The sequence below is a fragment of the Microtus oregoni genome, unplaced genomic scaffold (genome assembly GCF_018167655.1).
Source record: "Microtus oregoni isolate MIOR12 unplaced genomic scaffold, Mior012 000029F_ref0000214, whole genome shotgun sequence".
Lineage (NCBI taxonomy): Eukaryota > Metazoa > Chordata > Mammalia > Rodentia > Cricetidae > Microtus > Microtus oregoni.
In genome coordinates, this window is record NW_024543088.1 from 7,548,182 (window position 1) to 7,567,667 (window position 19,486).

The window sequence follows — 19,486 nt, forward strand, 5'->3', positions numbered from 1 at the left end:
GATTTAAGACCTATAGTGGTCCCTACCAATATCTGATGCCAGCTTATTGACTTTCCTAAAATGTATTGAACTGATCTTGCTTGTGTTTTCGGGATATCATTGCGAAGATAGGGGTTTCTAGCATTGAACTCACCAGCCCAAAGACACTCCATTAATCATTAGCTTATAATCCTATCAGGAAGGAGGAGATACAGCAAGTTGATGAGATGAAATGTAGAGGTGTCCACTGTTGAAAGGTTCAGATGAGGTGGTTCACTCCAGAACATTAATCAAGAAAAGTCAGAGTAAGGAAAATTAAATACAGGAAGAACCCTGACAATATGTGAGGAAAGCCTCTATTTGTTAATGTTTTAATGATTGTCATTATATGTCATCATGGGAATAAAAGAAATAGTACAATGGGGATCCTTCTTTGAGAAATCAAGCCCACACTGTATATGATATTTTTAGAGGGTGGTAATATTTCTTTTATAACAATTTCAGAGGTTATAATCTATGGTCACACATGAGGAGGGATGGGTAGGATGTGGTAAATGACAACATATATACTTTCCACTATGTCCTCCAAGATCTGTTTCTTCCAACTAGAACATCACCTACTTTCCTTTTATTTTTTATTAAATTAATTTTTTAGAACAATCTTTTCTCATTTCACACACATATACCACATCACAGTCCCTCCCCTCTTCCTGCCTCTCCTCCTTCCTTCCACCCCAGTCTCCAATCACTGCTCTGAGAGTAAAAGGCTTCCGAAGTGAAGGCATCAAAGTCTGACATATCAGTCTGAGGCAGGATTGAGGCCCTCCCCCGTATATGTAAGCTGAGCAATGTATCCATTCAAAATGAATGCTCTACACAATGCCAGTTCAAATATTAAGGATAATCACCATATTTAATGTAAATCTCTCCGATAATCTGTGATAGAGGAACTCAGATTAGCACAAAATTGTGTGTATGTCCCAGATTTCTGGCTGACCAGCTTGCAAGCACCAAATTCAACCATGCTATCTGGAATATCAAGAGTATGGATGTATGCTCCATTCAATTTCTAGTGGACTTTTGTTACATTCATCTTCGGGTTTTGCATTTTAGAAATTATGTAGATATAAGAAATTATCTCAAACCTTTTCAAGTATACAAAGCAACATTCACGATACAGTTATGCCTTGTTTAGTTTAATTATAACTCATGAATGTAGGAATATAATCAGTCAAATTACAAACATTAACAATTTCTTCAGATTTCTTGTTAACACTTATTCAAATTTTATGTCAAATTTGATTATCACTGAAATGCTTGTAGCATATCAGAGAGCATGAAATAAAACAGTACCCTCTAGACAGTACAAGACTATTGTAGTCATGAACTCCTAAGTCAAGCCAGTCAACACTCAAGCATGGAAGAGAAAGGCGCTCACAGGCCCCCACGCATTACTGAGAAACTGGTGGTAGTTGATGGCTTTGGAGGAGGAAGGGGCAGTTTAATTTAGGGTGTGAATGCCAGGTAGTTTGAGCAAACTTAGTGATGGCTCTTACACATGAGCATATGGATGTGAAAATAATAAGGCTAACTAAAGGATACAACAATTTTATTTTTAATTATTATAAGGGGGAAACTCATGAAACAGGAAATGAAAAATCCAACCATAGCAGTGTCCAGCCAGAATGGCACAAGAGAGAGCAATGGGCAGTGCACAGGTTTTTCCTCGGGTCCCAGAAACCCACACCTTACCTGGGCTCCATTTCCTAAAGATAATATGCTCAGAAGGTTTTGCCATCATATGGGCATACAGGGTTGTCCTAGGTAGGCTATTTAAAACAAAACTAAAGGCATGGGGTTAGGAATGTTGGAAATAAGAGAGTAGATCAGGAATAATTTAAGAGGAATGAAGGAAATATGATCAAAGTACTCTGTACACATGGATGAAATTCTCACAGAATTGTAAAATTGTATATGTAAAAGGTCACAGCACAATAGCATTAAAATCTGATGTAAACTTTTATCTTTTAAAAGAAAAGAACGAGGAAGTCACTGTCAGTGAAATTGAGATTTTGACATTGGACTAGAAGCATTTTTTCTGCAAACCCAGATAATGGGCCTGGCTAAGTTGATTCACCTGTGCTTTTAATTGTCTTCTTTCTCTATCCTTAGGAAGAAATATATAAATCCTGTAATTCTTATTGCACAATTCCACAAATGTTTTCCTTATCTTCAGGGAAAGGTCATCTTAAGTGGCATTTCATATTCTTTCTTTCAGTGAATAAGTATTTGACTCTGAAGTACCCTAGCACCTGACTGAAACGTGGGAAGTGTATGACTCAGTTACTTAATTTTATTTTGGTTTTTTGAGACAAGGTTTCTTTGTGTAGCTTTGGAGCCTATCCTGGAACTCACTCTATAGGACAGGTGGCCTGATATTAGTTACTTAATTTTAAGAAGAATTCATCATTGTTTCTGTATTCCCTGTCAACTCTGTAATTATTTTAGATACCTTCTGTACTAGGGATTTTATTGCTGTGAAGAGACACCATAACCACTGCAACTCTAATGAAGGAAAACCTTTAATAGGGCATGGCTTACAGTTTCAGAGGTTTATAGTCCATTATCATCATTGCAGGGCATGGAGGCATGCAGGTAGTCATGGTTCTTTAGAAGGATCTGCAAATGGAGAAGGAGCTACATCTTGATCCCACAGGGAAGAAAACGTGCTCGGAAACACTAGGCAAGGCTTGAGTATATGACACCTCAAAGCTCTTCCACACCATGTCATACATCTCCCAACAAGGACACACTTACTCCAACAAGGGCACACCACTAATAATATAAGATCCATATAAGCTTATAGGGACAACTGCATCCAATTAACACACCTCCAAGATACCCTTAGAAGGGAGAATGACCAGCTTTATGGTGTCTCTAATAGAAGAGGTTTTTGATGAGGAGAGCACTTTTTCTTACAGGAAAGCATGATCATTTGGCTGACAAATAAGTTTCGAAGAAACACAGTGAATGCAGACGAAAAACTACCTTCTCCTTTCAACCATATGAGGTCCCTGTTGGGGACTCCACAACATAACAGAACTTAAAAGAGAAAAGTATGAAGACTTGCCTAACACAAGCTTTCACAACTCCAGAGCCTTACTGAGGAAGGGAAACCTTCAGCAGTGCTAAGATCTGAGATTTTCTACCAGAGTTCATGGAAAGTGGAACATTATAGAGTGGACAAAATTAAACCAATAAGAGTCAAGCAAGGGAATACAAATAGAGAGGGCTTTTTGCTCGTGTCTCCTTTGTGTGTGCCTTCATCAGTGTTCAGATATGAAGGTGTTCTTCCTCCATGGAGGGACATGTGGTGCTTCTGACCCGCTTCAGGAAATTGTCAGAAAGCCCTTACTTTTTAAAATTATATTTTCTTTTCCTTTCTGTTACTTATTTTAAAAGAAAACAATCATTTTTCATTTTACATCCCAATTTCAGTTCCTATTCCCACCTCTCCTCCCATTCTTTCCAACTTACCCATCCCAGCACACCTCCCATCCACTACTCATAGAGAGAAGGTAAGGCACATAGCTTTGGGGAAGGTCCAAGGCCCTCCCTATTATATCTAGGCTGAGCAAGCTATCCATCCAAAGAGAAAAGGTTCTAAAAAGGACAGTAGAAGCAGTAGGGACACATCCTGGTTCCACTGCCAGTTGCCCTGCAGTCTGCCCCAGCCATGCAATTGTCAAACACATTCAGAGAGACAAGTTTGGAGCTATGCTGGTTCCTTCCCTGTTCTGCTGGCGTTGTTCAGCTCCCATTAGCTCATGTAAACTGTTTCAGTGGGTGCCCCCATCATGATCTTGTCCTCTTTGCTCATATTCTCATTCCTCCCAGTCTTCAATTGGATTTTGGAAGCTCAGTCCAGTGCTCCGAAGTGGGTGTCTGTATCCATCAGTTGCTGGATGAAGGTTCTATGGTGATATTTAAGATATTCATTGATATGACTACAGGGCAAGACTAGTTTGGGCCCCATCCCCTCTATAGCTTAAAGTCTTAGCTGGGGTCATCCTTGTGGATTCCTGGGAATTTCTCTAGAGCCAGGTTTCTTGCTAGCCGTATAACAGCTCTCTGAATAAAGATATCTTTTTCCTTGCTCTCATCTATGTTCTTCCTCCATCTCGACTATCCCATTCCCTCAAGTTCTCCTCCTCTCCCCCCTTCTCCATTCCTCTCTTCCTCTTCCTTTTCTGCCCTCCCTACTCCCCCACAACCATGCTCCAAATTTTGACAGGTAATCTTGTCTTTTTCCCTTTCCATGTGGATCTACGTATTTCTTAGCATTCTCCTTGATACTTAGCTTCCCTAAGATCATAGACTATAGGCTCCATATCCTTTCCTTTACAGCTAGTATCCACTTATGAGTGACTACATATCATGTTCATCTTTCTGGGTCTGGGTTGCTTTCATTCATTTGCATGCAAATTTCAAGATGCCATTATTTTTTACCACTGAGTGGTACTCTAATGTGTAAGTGTGCCACATTTTCTTAATCCATATTTCAGTTGAGGGGCATCTAGATTGTTTCTAGGATCTGGCTATTACAAATAATTCTGCTATAAGCATAGTTGAACAAATGTCCTTGTAGTATGATTGGGCATCTTTTGGGTATACGCCCAACAGTGGGATTGCTCTGTCCTGAGTTAGGTTGATTCTCAAATTTCTGAGAAACAACCATACTGATTTCCAGAGTGTTTGTAGAAGTTTGCGTTCCCACCACCAATGGAGGAGTGTTCCCCTTACTCCACATCCTCTACAGCATAAGCAGTCATTACTGTTTATGATCTTCGCCATTCTGCCTGCTGCAAGGTGGGATCTGAGAGTTGTTTTGATGGCATTTCCCTAATGATTTAAAATACTGAACATTTCTTTAAGTGTCTTTCAGCCATTTGAGATTCTTCTGTTCAGATTTTTCTGTTGAGTTCTGTATCCCATTTTTAATTGTATTATTTGGAATTTTGATTTCTAATGTCTTGAGTTTTTTATACATTGTGGAAATCAGTCCTTTGTCTGATGTGGGGTTGGTGAATATCTTTTCTCATTCAGTAGGCTGCCTTTTTGTCTTATTGACTGTGGCCTTGCTAGGCTGTATAATCAGCTTCATGGGAAGAGCAGAGACCATCCTCACATCCATTCTTGTGCTCAAAACACTTGTCTAGTCACCATGTTTTCAGGTAGCATATTCTGAGCACCGCCAAATAGGAAATGGGGACAAAGCATTGGGTATAATTTCTGATTCGCATTTGTGTATGATCCTAAAATGCAGCATTTAGTGCAATTATTAATTTAAACATTAACCTTAGTATACTCTGTTCTATGTACATCATTTTTAATCATCTTTTCAGTTATCCTTGTTTAACAAGTATCTGGTGACTGAAATATACAAGTTAATTGATCCAACTGGAATAGTCTTGACTAAGTCTTTGAGACTTTAGTATTCAGAAGGTTAACTAACTACTGAAGTACCTTGGAAATTTTGAATTGACAGTTGTAATAACATTATATTTAGATGTGTGTAAAGTCTATAGCTGATTAAATGCTAAAACCTGGACTGTCCACAGGGACATGCCCAACACTAATCACCAATAGATTTACAACAGAAAAATACATCAGGAACACCAGACAGATTGTCAGAGGCACAATGTCAAGAAGGAGCATGCCATTTCCTTAACTCTCCCTGGAATCTTCCTTGGTGGTTTTTCATATTCAGTGGTGGTTTCCATTAAGAACTCGCTTACATACATGGCAGTGTAGCTTCACTTTGTTTTTCCCCGGGTGTTACTTTGATCAAGCAGTTTTTTCAAGCTATACAGAAAACAGTCCTTCCCTAAAGAATTGTTACATCCAGGGTGAGCTTTAATTAAGAGCACTAGTCATTTGAAGCAAATGTCTGAATAATCATTCGCTTCCTAAGTGCTTGAGGAATTTCAATATTAAAGGAACTTCAGGTTCCCAGCAGCACCGTGCTCAAAGGGTCCACTCAGAAGTGTCTCGGTGAGAAACAGAACCTCCTCCTGGCCATAACTACTTCTCGAGTGTACTGAACAGACTGCATAATAGTCCTGAACACAATCAAACAGAGGAATATAAAACATCCTTCTGTCTCGTAGGATAGAAAACCTAAACCAAACTTAGGTTAATGTACAGGAATCCTTGGGATACTTGTGGAAATGAAGGATTGCTTCCCTGTCACTATGAGAGTTTGAATTGAGTACCAGAATTCTCATCATAGCCCACATGAAAATAAAAGGATTAACTAGGTTAAATTCATAGTACTAAAATTCTTTCTGATCAATATAGCTTCTACTCCATCTATTAAAAACACATAGAGGAGACCCGGCATGCAGGCCCCGGGGGCAGATGCGGGATAGTCCAAGCATGAAACAGTGAAGCCCACACTGAGAGCAGATCGCCCCACTAAAATTAAATCAAGTAGGTTTTTTGGGGCCTGGTCTGCAGAGGGTTAGGCCTTTTATTGGCGAGGTCCACGGGCGAACAGGGAGCCTGGTCCTGTCCCTGAAGACCCTCCTGAGTGGGGAGAGTGTTCTGGGCCCACAGCGGGACACAGGAAATGGAGCGGCGGCATTCCCCGACCCTCTTGAACCCCAGGTATTCTGCGAGGGCTGGTCCCCTCTGGTGGGGCTGCTCCTGCTCTGCTCCGACCTCTCTCTCCCTGACCCATCCCAGCTTGCATCCAGGGGCCTTCTTCACTCCTCCTCCCTTCCGCGGGGCATCACCATTCACAATAGACACAAATAGCATAAAATATCTTGGGGTAACTCTGACCAAGGAAGTGAAAGACCTATTTGACAAGAACATTAAGTCTTTGAAGAAAGAAATTGAAGAGGATACCAGAAAATGGAAGGATCTCCCTTGCTCTTGGATTGGGAGGATCAACATAGTAAAAATGGCAATTCTACCAAAGGCAATTTATAGATTCAATGCAATCCCCATCAAGGTCCCATTAAAATTCTTCACAGATCTTGAGAGGACAATAATCAACTTTATATGGAAAAACAAAAAACCCAGGATAGCCAAAACAATCTTATACAATAAAGGAACTTCTGGAGGCATTGCCATCCCTGACTTCAAACTCTATTACAGAGCTATAGTAATGAAAACAGTGTGGTATTGGCATAAAAACAGAGAAGTCGACCAATGGAATCGTATAGAAGACCCGGAAGTTAACCCACAAACTTATGAACACCTCATTTTCGATAAAGGAGCTAAAAGTATACAATGGAAGAAAGAAAGCATCTTCAACAAATGGTGCTTTGTGGATAGCAGGTGCTGTCCCCTGTCAACTGAATCTCAGGACGTTTGGAAGACAGTGAAGTCTCTTTGTATGCAAGATTGGTGAGATGAAAGGCAGGCACATAAAGAATGGCTTTGTGCATTCTTGTCTAGGGTGGATAAGTATATCTCCTGGGCTGGAGAAGTGTGTTCATGGAAGTGTGATATTTCACAATTAATTATTGCAAAGGCCAAGCTGTCTGAAGTACCAAGGATGCAACTGGGTCCAGGCCTCTTTCAAGGTTTCTGGAATTTGCTGGTGATCCTTTATACCATGCTTTCTAGAAACTAACATTCTGGATAGATTTGCAGATCATATTCTCCCCCCCCCCCCCCCCGTATCTCACTTCTTCTTTACCACAGCAGCACTCTGTATGTTCATAAAACATTTTCATTCCAGTTTTGCAAATGCTTTAGATTCCAATAGGTTCTCAACTTATTAGTCTCTACAAGACCCTATTTAGAACAAAAGGTTGATAATCACATTTACAGGATTAGGACTTCAACATCTTAAATGGCACAGATCACCTAACAGACCTCCTCAGCCCTAGGTTCCAAGGAACATGCTTTCGTTGAGAAAGTCCAGAGATCTGGAGAAAAAGAATTCCAGGCTGACCATGGACTGCATCCACTTTACAGGGACTGTCAGAAGTAGAAAGTTGTTGTTAGGCTATAACAAAGCTCTTTGCTTCAATAACACCAGCTCTCCAATTCCTGCCCTTCTCATGATCTCCTAATGGGCTATGTACCTAAAACTATCAGGGCCAGCCATTCACAAGCACATAGATCATAACTGGTGACTGCAGACCAAGGGATTTGGTTTCTGTTTATGGTGCTTATTGAAGCACCATAGTGTGCCCTACATCATGTTCTATCCCATGCCTCTTCTTCTGTATGTGTGTGAATGTGCATGTGTGTTTCCAACTTACGGTGCCTATACTTAGCCCAGACTGATCTCTGACTTGCCACTGCTCTTTCTTCCATTTATTGATTCAAGGTTTGGACCATTATATTCTTTCCATGAGGGTATTTTTCTATATATCTGAGGACTCATCGGGGCTCCTGTGGCTCCAGCCAGAACTGTTAAGAGTAAATCACATCTTCACTCACAACCTCATAGCTTGAGTGAGCTCTGCTGATTCACTCGGGGAAATTTTTATCACTACCTGTATGACTTCTCTTTGTTTGGAACCCACCAATCTCTAAAAGTCTGAGGATCTTCCCCAGATGCTGTTCACTTCAGAGGACTCATCCCTCCCAATCCCCATCATCCTGGCCTAATTTCTCAGGATCATTTATTTCTCATCTTACTCAGTATGGGCCTTAAGAAAGGGAAGAGTCATTCCTGCACAGTGCTTTGAAAGTGAGCCTTCAACTCCACACAGATAATGTTTCTAATGAAGCGGCGAGCTAGATCTATGGCTTTGAAAGGAGGATGTGCCAAAGAGCTTCCTTTCTGACGTCAGAGAGGCTCCTTATATGGCACCTTGGTTTCAGGTCATTTTTGGAGTGAGGAAATTAGCCAGAGAGGAAAGGGCTGTACCATGGGCTGCAGCAGACCCCTCCATGGGCATTCTATTGTATCCTGGAGAGCCCTGGCCTTCTATGTGATGTCACCAGTGCGGTGGCAGCACCAACTGCCGCTGGGGCATCTGTTCATTGCCTACAGGTCTTGGTCATAGCCATGTTGGCAAGACTGAGCAGGCTTCTTGGGAGACAGAAGGGAGAGCATCACGAGACTAGAGGGAGGCAGAAGGAAGCTGGCCTTCAACCTCAGTGTCGCACATCAAGACATAAATGGTTCTGGACAAAACGCAGTGAGTCCTGTATAGGGAGTGGGGAACTACTTGATGATGGAAGGCTTCAACTTGGTTTTTCATGGTGGGACACTGGATCATAGAGCTTTTGGGAGGTAATGGATTTATCTTGCTTCTCTTCATTCCTGAAGAGTAGACCTGGAGTCTAGGATTTCTGAAGGTTAGATTGGCAGAGAGCCAGTAATGGTCAACCCTGCAGCTGCTGTGCTAGGGCCCTCTGCATTGACTCTAAGTGGGAAGGAAGTAGAGAGGGATGAATGAGGTTTCAGTTTAAGCACTATACTTCAGCACAGTGGATTTCTTTTGGTTGTGGGTCACTAATAACGGAGAGTACAGTCCCCTGGCTAAAGCTGGAGGATCTCACATTATACCTCAGAGTCACTTGCAGGGCAGGAGCCATCAAGTATTGCTAAGGCTTCTGAGTCCTGCTTTTAAATAGCCCATCATCTTTAACTTGAGTGTAGGAATGAGCCATCACTCTTTCTGAAAGTGTGTTCTTAGTGTGTGAGGGCTCACCTGCAGATGCCCTGTCCTTAGGTGTCTCCAGCCTGTCCTGTCACTGGGTGATCTCACCTTTGCTAACGTCATGAGTGATGGAATGTATTCTGCTGAAGTTTGGGGGAAATTTTCATCATGACCCATGTGACTTATCTTTGGTCTGACAGGACACACACAATCCCTATCACACCCACACATTGTAACAGCCCTGTGGATCTTTCCTGAGGAGCTCATTCACTTCATGGAACTGAACTTCCTTCCAAATCAACATGAGCTAATTTCTCAGTATCTTCCATTTCTCATCTTATTAATTAGATATCTTCGGAGGGGAAGAGCCATTCCTTAAGAATATTTGGAAAATGAGTCTTGACCTCCATACATGGTGAAGTATTAAATTAGAATTAATGAGAGTCTAACTAATCAGAGAGATCTCTGGATTGGAAGAAGGAGATGTTGAAGAGCTTCCCCTGTGTCTCAGGGAAGGCACCTGGAAAAGACAGCTGGGCTTTTGGTAATTGGGGAAGAGACGGTTATGAGATAAGTGATGGCAGTTGGCAGTGACCCTAACAGTTTATTCTCTGCACATTCTATTGCATCCTGGAGAGTCATTGACCTCTTTTGTGAAATCATCAGTGTTGTGTCTTTGGGGAACTCATTAAGTACTTATAGGGTTCACCAGAAGACACATTGGTATGATTGAGCACACCGATTGGCAGAGAGATCTGACTTTTGAAGAGGGGGTTGGGGCTTGAACTGGACTTCCAGAAATGAAGTTCAGTAGCTGGGATCTTTGGAAGAGATGGTTCTATGCTGCCTCTGGGTTAATAAAGTGCAAACCCATGGTCAAGGATTGGTGATGGTTAGTTTGGCAGAAAGCCAGGAGTTGACAAGGCTACAGCTGCTGTTCTGTGAGTTCCTTCATTTATTTGGAGTGGCAAAGAAGGCCAGCAGGAGGCAGAGACAATTGAGGTGTGAGAGTAGGGTGTTGCTACAACTCATATCAGTAGATTCTTTAGGGCCTGTGGGTATCTCATGTGAAAATCCCCATCTATGCACCAGGGTCTCAGACATTTAGTTACTTTCATTCCTGGCCACGGGTGAAACAGATTCGTCATGCTAAGCACTAGAGACTCCAGGAATTTTCTGCATCACTTCAGATATGAGTTGATACTTCCAAAGCAGCATGGCTGGGTGACATATGCCTTCCAGGGCCAGTGGGGCTGCATAGGGCTGATGCACATAGCTCACCACAGTGAATGCAGACAGAGGCATGGCTTATGGGCTCCCAGCTTAAGGATAGGTGTCCTGCTCTTTGGGGTCTTCCCTGAGTTTCATGCATTCACTCTTCCTCAGGCCTCTTCATGAACTCAACATGATCTCTCCTGGTCCTGTGCCATACTACTGTATAAATTTACTTATGTTTATCTACCTGCAGGGAGTACCGGAAAGACAGCAACCCCAACCTCTGTCACTGAGCAGGAGCAGCGGATGAACAAGGTGGATACACTGACCCTGCAGCTTCAGATGATGACCCAAGAAAGGAATGAACTTCGTGGAATCCTGGCTAATTCTCCCAACAAGGACTTGAACAACAGGTAGTCCTTTTGTTCAGTTTCTTGGTAACTGTCTTGACCGTACTGAGTCAAACCCAGCATTCCTCAGGTCACAGGAGACTGCATGTCCTTCTGCCCAAACTAATTGTCCTGAGGGCATCTGAGAGGCATAGCTGAAATCTGGGAAGGAGTGATATCAGGACACACGCTGTGTGATTCCTCCAAATGAAAAGCAGAGCCTGTGGCCTGGATCAGTCTGGGGATGGGGCAATAGTTTGTGAGCTCTCAGCGTACATTTCATGAGGCCTTGACAGGTGTTGGCTTGTGGACGATGCTAGGTGCTGTGAGTTTATGGTGAGTCTTTGTGCTTAACCAGCAGGTGCTTGAGTACTGGCTGCTCCTGGGAGCAGCTGCAGGGGCCTAGTCGTCTTGGTCCATCTCAGTGTGTGACTTGAATTCTGAACATCATCCCTGCTTCTCTCTAGTCTGGTTTCTTATATTCTGAGACAATTCCACACCTCCCTGTATTTATTTGGTATTCATCGTCTGTGTCTCTGTGTTAGTGTGTGTGTGTGTGTGTGTGTGTGTGTCTGTGTGTTAGTATGTTTGTGTTAGTGTGTGTGAGTGTATGTGCGTGTGTCTGCATGTGTGAGTGTGTGTCTGTGTGAGTGCATTATGTGTGTGTATGTGTGTATGTGTGTCTGTGTATACGCCTGGCAGTTGGAAGTGTGTGGCAGGGCTTGTTGTTCTTTCTGTGTCACAGTTTCCAGGTGATGCCAGCACTAAGGTCAGGCAACTCCACTCCGACCATGTGCTCACCTTGGCAGCCCATTGAAACCCACTGGAGACTTATAAATCTATCCTTAAGTCTCGTTCCAGGAAATACTGATTCAGAAATGTCTGCAAAGGAAGCAATATGTATTATCCTGTTGTGGGAGCTGCTGGCTGCGTTCCTGCAGCACCCAGCTCCCAGCCACCTGGCTAGCTTATGCCCTGAAATAACAGACAAATTGTATTCTTTTAAACACTGCTTGGCCCATTATATCTAGCCTCTTCATAGCTAACTCTCACACCTGTACTAGCCCATTTCTAATAATGTGTGTAGCACCCCAAGGTGCACTTACTGGGAAGATTCTAGCCTATGTCCATTTTGGGTCAGAGCTTCATCACGTCTGCCCCAGAGAGGAGAGCTATCGAGTCTCTGCTTACTTCCCCTTCCTCCCAGCATTCTGGACTGTTTTTCTAGTTCACCATGGTGTGTATTTCTCAGTTCAATTTCTAGCAGCTTTAAAAGTGGAGAAAAAAGAAACTCGGGTGTTGTCTTATCCTTGAGGAAGCAAAGAGTGAATGAGCCCAGCTCAAATGTAATGCATTGTGCAGTTGAGTAGAGCTGGTGGGAGCTCAAAAGCTGGCAGGGCAGGTCCCCAACAGACCTGTGTCCCCGCTGTCTTCCTCCCCTAGGTTTGAAAACCTCCAGCATGATCTGGAACTGGCCACAGTCCAGGATGAGAGCCTCCTGCAGACAGACCTGCTACAGCAGGAGCCCTGAGTGTGCCAGGCCAATGAGCCACCATTGACTACTATCCCCTGCAACCTTGGCATTCATGGGGTGGGTTTTCTTCCTTGACGTTTGTTTCCCATGTGTGGTCAGGTCCTGGTTTTGTCATAGGTCCAGTGAGGCTTCCTATGCATCTGATTGCCTTTCCTTCTCTGACAGCTCCGCTTTGGAGAACTGAGGAGGCTGAAGGAAGCTTCACACATTCTCCACTCGAGCAGCAACACCTACTGAGAAGCAGACCCCTCCTTGTAGCTGTGAACAAATGAGTAAGAACAATCTCCACCTCCTGCAGCGGATCCATCGCCAATCTGATTCATGTTCTGTTGTCCCACTATTCCTGGAGAAAGGAAATCATCAGAAAGATGCCTGATATTCAGAGGACCCACCAAGAATTACTCCAAATCCCGACATCGGTCAGCAGGTGGACCCTGAGTGGCGCACAGCAGCATGGGGAGGATATGCTGCTGAGCAAGGCTTACTCTGTCAGTTTACTCTCCATATCTTTAGTAAGCCGGCTGAGCCCTCCATATGTGGTGAGGACTCTCACGAGAAAGACTGTACTGATGCCATGCTGTAGTCTGTACACACCACAGGGAAAAGAACAGGATTCCCTCTCCTGTGAGTGCTGAGGGAGACTCCATGTCACAGGAAAGTGTTGGTGAAGATAACGCAGTACAGAGACTACAGCATCCCTCACCTGTGTTAGTCACTGATCATCCATAAAGAAAATGTCAGGGGATTCTCCAGTTTCACATCCTGGACTGGCATGTCAGTCCTGAGAAAGGGTCTGTAGAGGAGGTTTGTTCACCTTTGGTGTCTTTAGGGAGCCAGATGCTCTCGATGGTTTTGTTGGATCTAGAGCAAGAGAATATTTTTAGCTTAATTTGGGGGAGAGGTTCTGGTTTTGGTTTGGGTTTCGTTTGCCTGAACATTTTTTTTCTTTGCTTTGGTTTAAATTTTGTTAGTTTTTGATAATTTCTTTTTTCTTGTTTTAATAGATGGTTAAGGCTCAACACTGTATATACTGACTACCCTTCCTAAAGCCCCTATTGAGTAAAATGACTATATTTATGAATTAAAAGCAATTTTTGACTCATCAATTTTACCACTCTTCTAGAGTCAGGTGTGGGGTTGCTCTCTGTGACTCCAGAACTCACGGGAAGAGATGAATTTCTGAACATTCCAGGAGCCTTGGCTACACAGTGAGTTCACATCCGGCAGGACTACACAGGAGGGTAGTACCTTGGATGTAAATGACATAGCCTTCTCCGGTCTTTATGAACTAGATTTTATATTAACAGCCATATTTAAGAGAATGTAATGAAGAAGGGCTCTGAAAAGAAAGGAACTCCCTGTTCTGCACTACATTAGTTCTATCCCAGTGTCCAATCACAATTGCTCATTGTGATCCTGGGATAGCAAACCACTGAACGTGGCCTTTGAAATGCATGAGCAAAGGGTGCCCACAGCAGAGGGGAACTGCTGAGCTGCAAGTTTGGATTCTGGAGATGCCTTCCAACCTCTCACTCCTAAACCATGTCTGTTACATTGGGAAGCTGTAGAATAAGGGCCTGCTCCAACACTGTCATCTACTTACAGTAGGAATATTCGGAACAGAGTCAGAAGGATTCATTCAAAGCTCTGAAATGGTCCCACCCATTGGTTTATGTCACAAAACAGTTGATAAAATTCCATAAGGCTGTTTCATATAGGTTACTCAAAACATCATTTCATCTGCTAAATTTAAGAAGTGTGAGTTGGGCACTTGGAGAGATGGTTCAGTAGTGGAGAGCACTTGAGTTTGGTTTCCAGAACCCATAAGGGAGCTCATTTGAAACTAAAATTCCAGGGGGCCCAATCAATACCTTCTTCTGACCTCAGCACCAAGCATGCCTGTAGTGCATATACACCCATCCACACACCGACACTCACCCCACACACACCGACACTCACACCACACACACCCACACTCACCCCACACACCGACACTCACCCCACACACCCACACTCACCCCGCACACACCCACACTCACCCCCCCACACACACTCAACCCACACACACCGACACTCACCCCACACACACCGACACTCACCCCACACACACAGACACTCACCCCCACACACACAGACACTCACCCCCACACACACACTCACCCCCCACACACCGACACTCACCCCACACACACCGACACTCACCCCACACACACCCACACTCACCCCACACACACCCACACTCACCCCACACACACCCACACTCACCCCACACACACCCCCACATACAGTTGCCACCAGTTAGAACCAAGTGTATGAAGATCGTTTGTCCTTAGACTGAGTCCCGCCCTTGCATCTACCAGATGATTCTACTTTTGTTTTTACTTCTTTTTTTTTTGTTTGTTTGTTTTCATTGATCCTCTTGGCAACTTCTTCCATTTTTCACAAGCAGTACACAGGCACTGCAGGTGTCTACTGAGTGAGCGAATCTAGTGCAACCCAAAACAGCTGTGGAAGTCCTTGCCATAATGTTTACTGCCCATGAACTGAGAGCTGGAGTAGTTGGTTCTGCAGATACTGCAGTCCTCTGTACTTTGGTGTGTCTTTGGCTTGTGAAAACAAAACATCTTTTCTTCTGGGCCATAGTTTCCATGTGCAGCAGATTCCACACAGTGTGGATTGAACTAATCCAACTCACTCTAAACACTCATCTGTCTACTGCAAATCCAGTAAGTTTGCTGTTTTTATATGCTACCTAAGGTTTAAACAATCTCCAAATCTGCCCAAATAGTATAGACTAAAGTGGTGATGAATCAAAAACATTAAGAAAAATTAATGATAAAAATGATGTGCATGTGTATATAATGGTCATAAGTTTGTGACCATGTGCAACCCTTTTAATGATTTTAGCAAAAGAGATGACATTGGACAACAATGGATACGTATGTTTGATGAAAAATTTGCCAACCTTTTCCAGTTCATAGTTCCTTTCATTCATTGTTTGCTCATTATGCAATTTATCTTAAGAGAACAAAAAAATTCCTCTGTGGTTTTAACACTTTTATCATCTCCCTCTGGTTTTAGACAGAAGCGCACATGGTATAAGCCTGTGGTTACTTTACCATGATATCAACAATTTGGAAAATAGAAACAATGAAGATGATTGAAAAATGAAATATCAATTTTTTCTCACTCCTATTTAAACATTAAAAATAATCAATTTCATGAGCTGTAGTCACTCATGCCTTTAATCCTAGCCCAGGAAGGCAGAGCCAGGAGACAATTTTTTATTTATTTATTTATTTATTTATTTATTTATTTATTATTGAGAAAAGGAAGAAAAAAAACAAGTTTCCACCTCCTCCCAGCCTCCCATTTCCCTCCCTCTCCTCCTACCCTTCCCCCCTCCTCCCATCCTTCTGCCCCTCTTCTCACTCCTCTCCCCCACCCTCTCCAGTCCAAAGAGCAGTCAGGGTTCCCTGCCCTGTGGTAAGTCCTAGGTCCTCCCCCCTCTGTCCATATCTAGGAAGGTGAACACCCAAACTGGCTAGGCTCCCACAAAGACAGCACATTGCGTAGGATCAAAACCCCGTGCCATTGTCCTTGGCTTCTCATCAGCCCTCATTGTTCGCCATGTTCAGAGAGTCCAGTTTTAACCCATGCTTTTTCAGTCACAGTCCAGCTGGCCTGGGTGAGCTCCCAGTAGATCAGCTCCACTGTATCAATGGGTGGGTGCACCCCTCGTGGTCCCGACTTCTTTGTTCATGTTCTCCCTCCTTCTGTTCCTCATTGGGACATTGGGAGCTCAGTCCAGTGCTTCAGTGTGGGTCTCTGTCTCTATCTCCATCCATCACCAGATGAAGGTTCTATGATGATATGCAAGATATTCGTCAGTATTGCTATAGGCTAGGGTCATTTCCGGTTCCCTATCCTCAGCTGCACAAGGAATTAACTGAGGACCTCGGCTTGGGCTCCTGGGAGCCACTCTAGGTTCAAGTCTCTTGCCAACCCTAAGGTGGCTCCCTTAACTAAGAATTGTGCTTCCATGCTCCCCTATCCTACCTTCCTTTATCCCAATCTTCCTTTTTCCCCAAGTTCCCCCCATTCTCCCCTTCTCCCGTTTCTCTCCCCATCTCTCCTTACCCCCATCCCACCCCACCCCCAAGATCCCAATTTTCTCCCCGGCAATTAAGTCTTCTTCCCATAGCCAAGAGGACATCCTTTTATGATAAAAGTATTGGAGAGATTAGGAATACAAGGGTCATACCTAAATATAATATAAGCTATATACAGCAAGCCGACAGCTAACATCAAATTAAATGGAGAGAAACTCAAAGCCATCCCACTAAACTCAGGAACACGACAAGGCTGTCCACTCTCGTCATACCTCTTCAATATAGTGCTTGAAGTTCTAGCAATTGCAATAAGACAACATAAGGGGATCAAGGGGATTCGAATTGGAAAGGAAGAAGTGAAACTTTCATTATTTGCAGATGATATGATAGTGTACATAAGCGACCCCCAAAACTCCACCAAAGAACTTTTACAGCTGATAAACAGCTTTAGTAATATGGCAGGATACTAGATCAACTCCAAAAAAATCAGTCGCCCTCTTTTACACAAAGGATATGGAAGCAGAGAGGAAAATCAGAGAAGCTTCACCTTTCACGATAGCCACACACAACATAAAATATCTTGGGGTAACTCTAACCAAGGAAGTGAAAGATCTATTTGACAAGAACTTTAAGGCATTGAAGAAAGAAATTGAGGAGTATACCAGAAAATGGAAGGACCTCCCTTGCTCTTGGATTGGGAGGATCAACATAGTAAAAATGGCAATTCTACCAAAGGCAATTTATAGATTCAATGCAATCCCCAACAAGGTCCCATCAAAATTCTTCACAGATCTTGAGAGGACAATAATCAACTTTATATGGAAAAACAAAAAACCCAGGATAGCCAAAACAATCCTATACAATAAAGGATTGTCTGGAGGCATTACCATCCCTGACTTCAAACTCTATTACAGAGCTACAGTGTTGGAAACAGTGTGGTACTGGCATAAAAACAGAGAAGTCGACAAATGGAATCATATAGAAGACCCAAATTTTAACCCACAAACCTATGAACACCTCATTTTTGATAAAGGAGCAAAAAGTATACAATGGAAGAAAGAAAGCATCTTCAACAAATGGTGCTGGCATAACTGGATGTCAACCTGTAGAAGAATGAAAATAGACCCATATCTATCACCATGCACAAAACTCAAGTCCAAATGGATTAAAGACCTCAATATCAGTCAGAACACACTGAACCTGATAGAAGAGAAAGTGGGAAGTACCCTACAACAGATGGGCACAGGAGATCGCTTCCTATGTATAACCCCAACAGCACAGACATTAAGGGCAACATTGAATAAATGGGACCTACTAAAACTGAGAAGCTTCTGTAAAGCTAAGGACACTGTCACCAAGACAAAAAGGCAACCTACTGACTGGGAGAAGATCTTCACCAACCCCACAACAGACAAAGGTCTGATCTCCAAAATATATAGAGAACTCAGGTAACTAGACTTTAAAATGCTAATTAACCCAATTAAAAAATGGGGCACTGAACTGAACAGAGAATTCTCAGCAGAGGAAGTTCAAATGGCCAAAAGACACTTAAGGTCATGCTCAACCTCCTTAGCGATCAGGGAAATGCAAATCAAAACAACTTTGAGATATCATCTTACACCTGTCAGAATGGCTAAAATCAAAAACTCCAATGACAGCCTTTGCTGGAGAGGCTGTGGAAGAAGGGGTACCCTCATCCATTGCTGGTGGGAAAGCAATCTTGTGCAACCACTTCGGAAATCGGTGTTTCGGTTTCTCAGGAAATTCGGGATCAACCTACCCCTGGACCCAGCAATACCACTCCTGGGAATATACCCAAGAGATGCCCTATCATATGACAGGAGCATTTGTTCAACCATGTTCATTGCAGTATTATTTGTAATAGCCACAACCTTGAAACAACCTAGATGCCCCTCAATGGAAGAATGGATGAAGAAAGTGTGGAAAATCTACACATTAGAGTACTATGCTGCGGTAAAAAACAATGACTTCTCGAATTTTGCATGCAAATGGATTGAAATAGAAAACACTATACTGAGTGAGGTAACCCAGACCCAAAAAGATGAATATGGGATGTACTCACTCATAATTGGTTTCTTGCCATAAATAAGAGTTACGGCGTCTACAATTGGTGATTCTAAAGAAGCTAAGTAAGAAGTTGAACCAAAGAGACAATTTTTTTTGTTTATTTTTTTTAGTTGTTGAAAAAATAATTTCCGCCTCCTCCCTGTTTCCCATTTCCCTCCCCCTTTTCCCATGCCTCGTCCTCTCCCCCAAATCCCTTCCCCCTCTCCTCCTCCCCCCCCACTCCATTCCTCCTCCCTCTCGAGAATCAAGAGCAGTCCAGATTCCCTACCCTGCGGGAAGTTCAAGGTCCTCCCACTTATATTCAGGACCAGGAAGGTGAGCATCCAAACAGGCTAGGCTTCCTTAAAGCCAGTTCATGTATTAGGATCGAAACCTAGTGCCAATGTTCTTGGCTTCTCATCAGCCGTCATTGTCCACCACGTTCAGAAAGTCCGGTTTCATCCCATGCTTATTCAGTCCCAGTCCCGCTGGCCTTGGTGAGCCCCCAATAGATCAGTTCCACTGTCACAGTGGGTGGGTGCACCCCTCGTGGTC

General features: G+C 43.2%; 1 pseudogene; it reads left to right on the top strand.

Moving 5' to 3' along the window:
* The window catches only part of LOC121464655, a 112,003-nt pseudogene that overhangs the window by 76,331 nt on the left and 16,186 nt on the right, over positions 1–19,486 (top strand).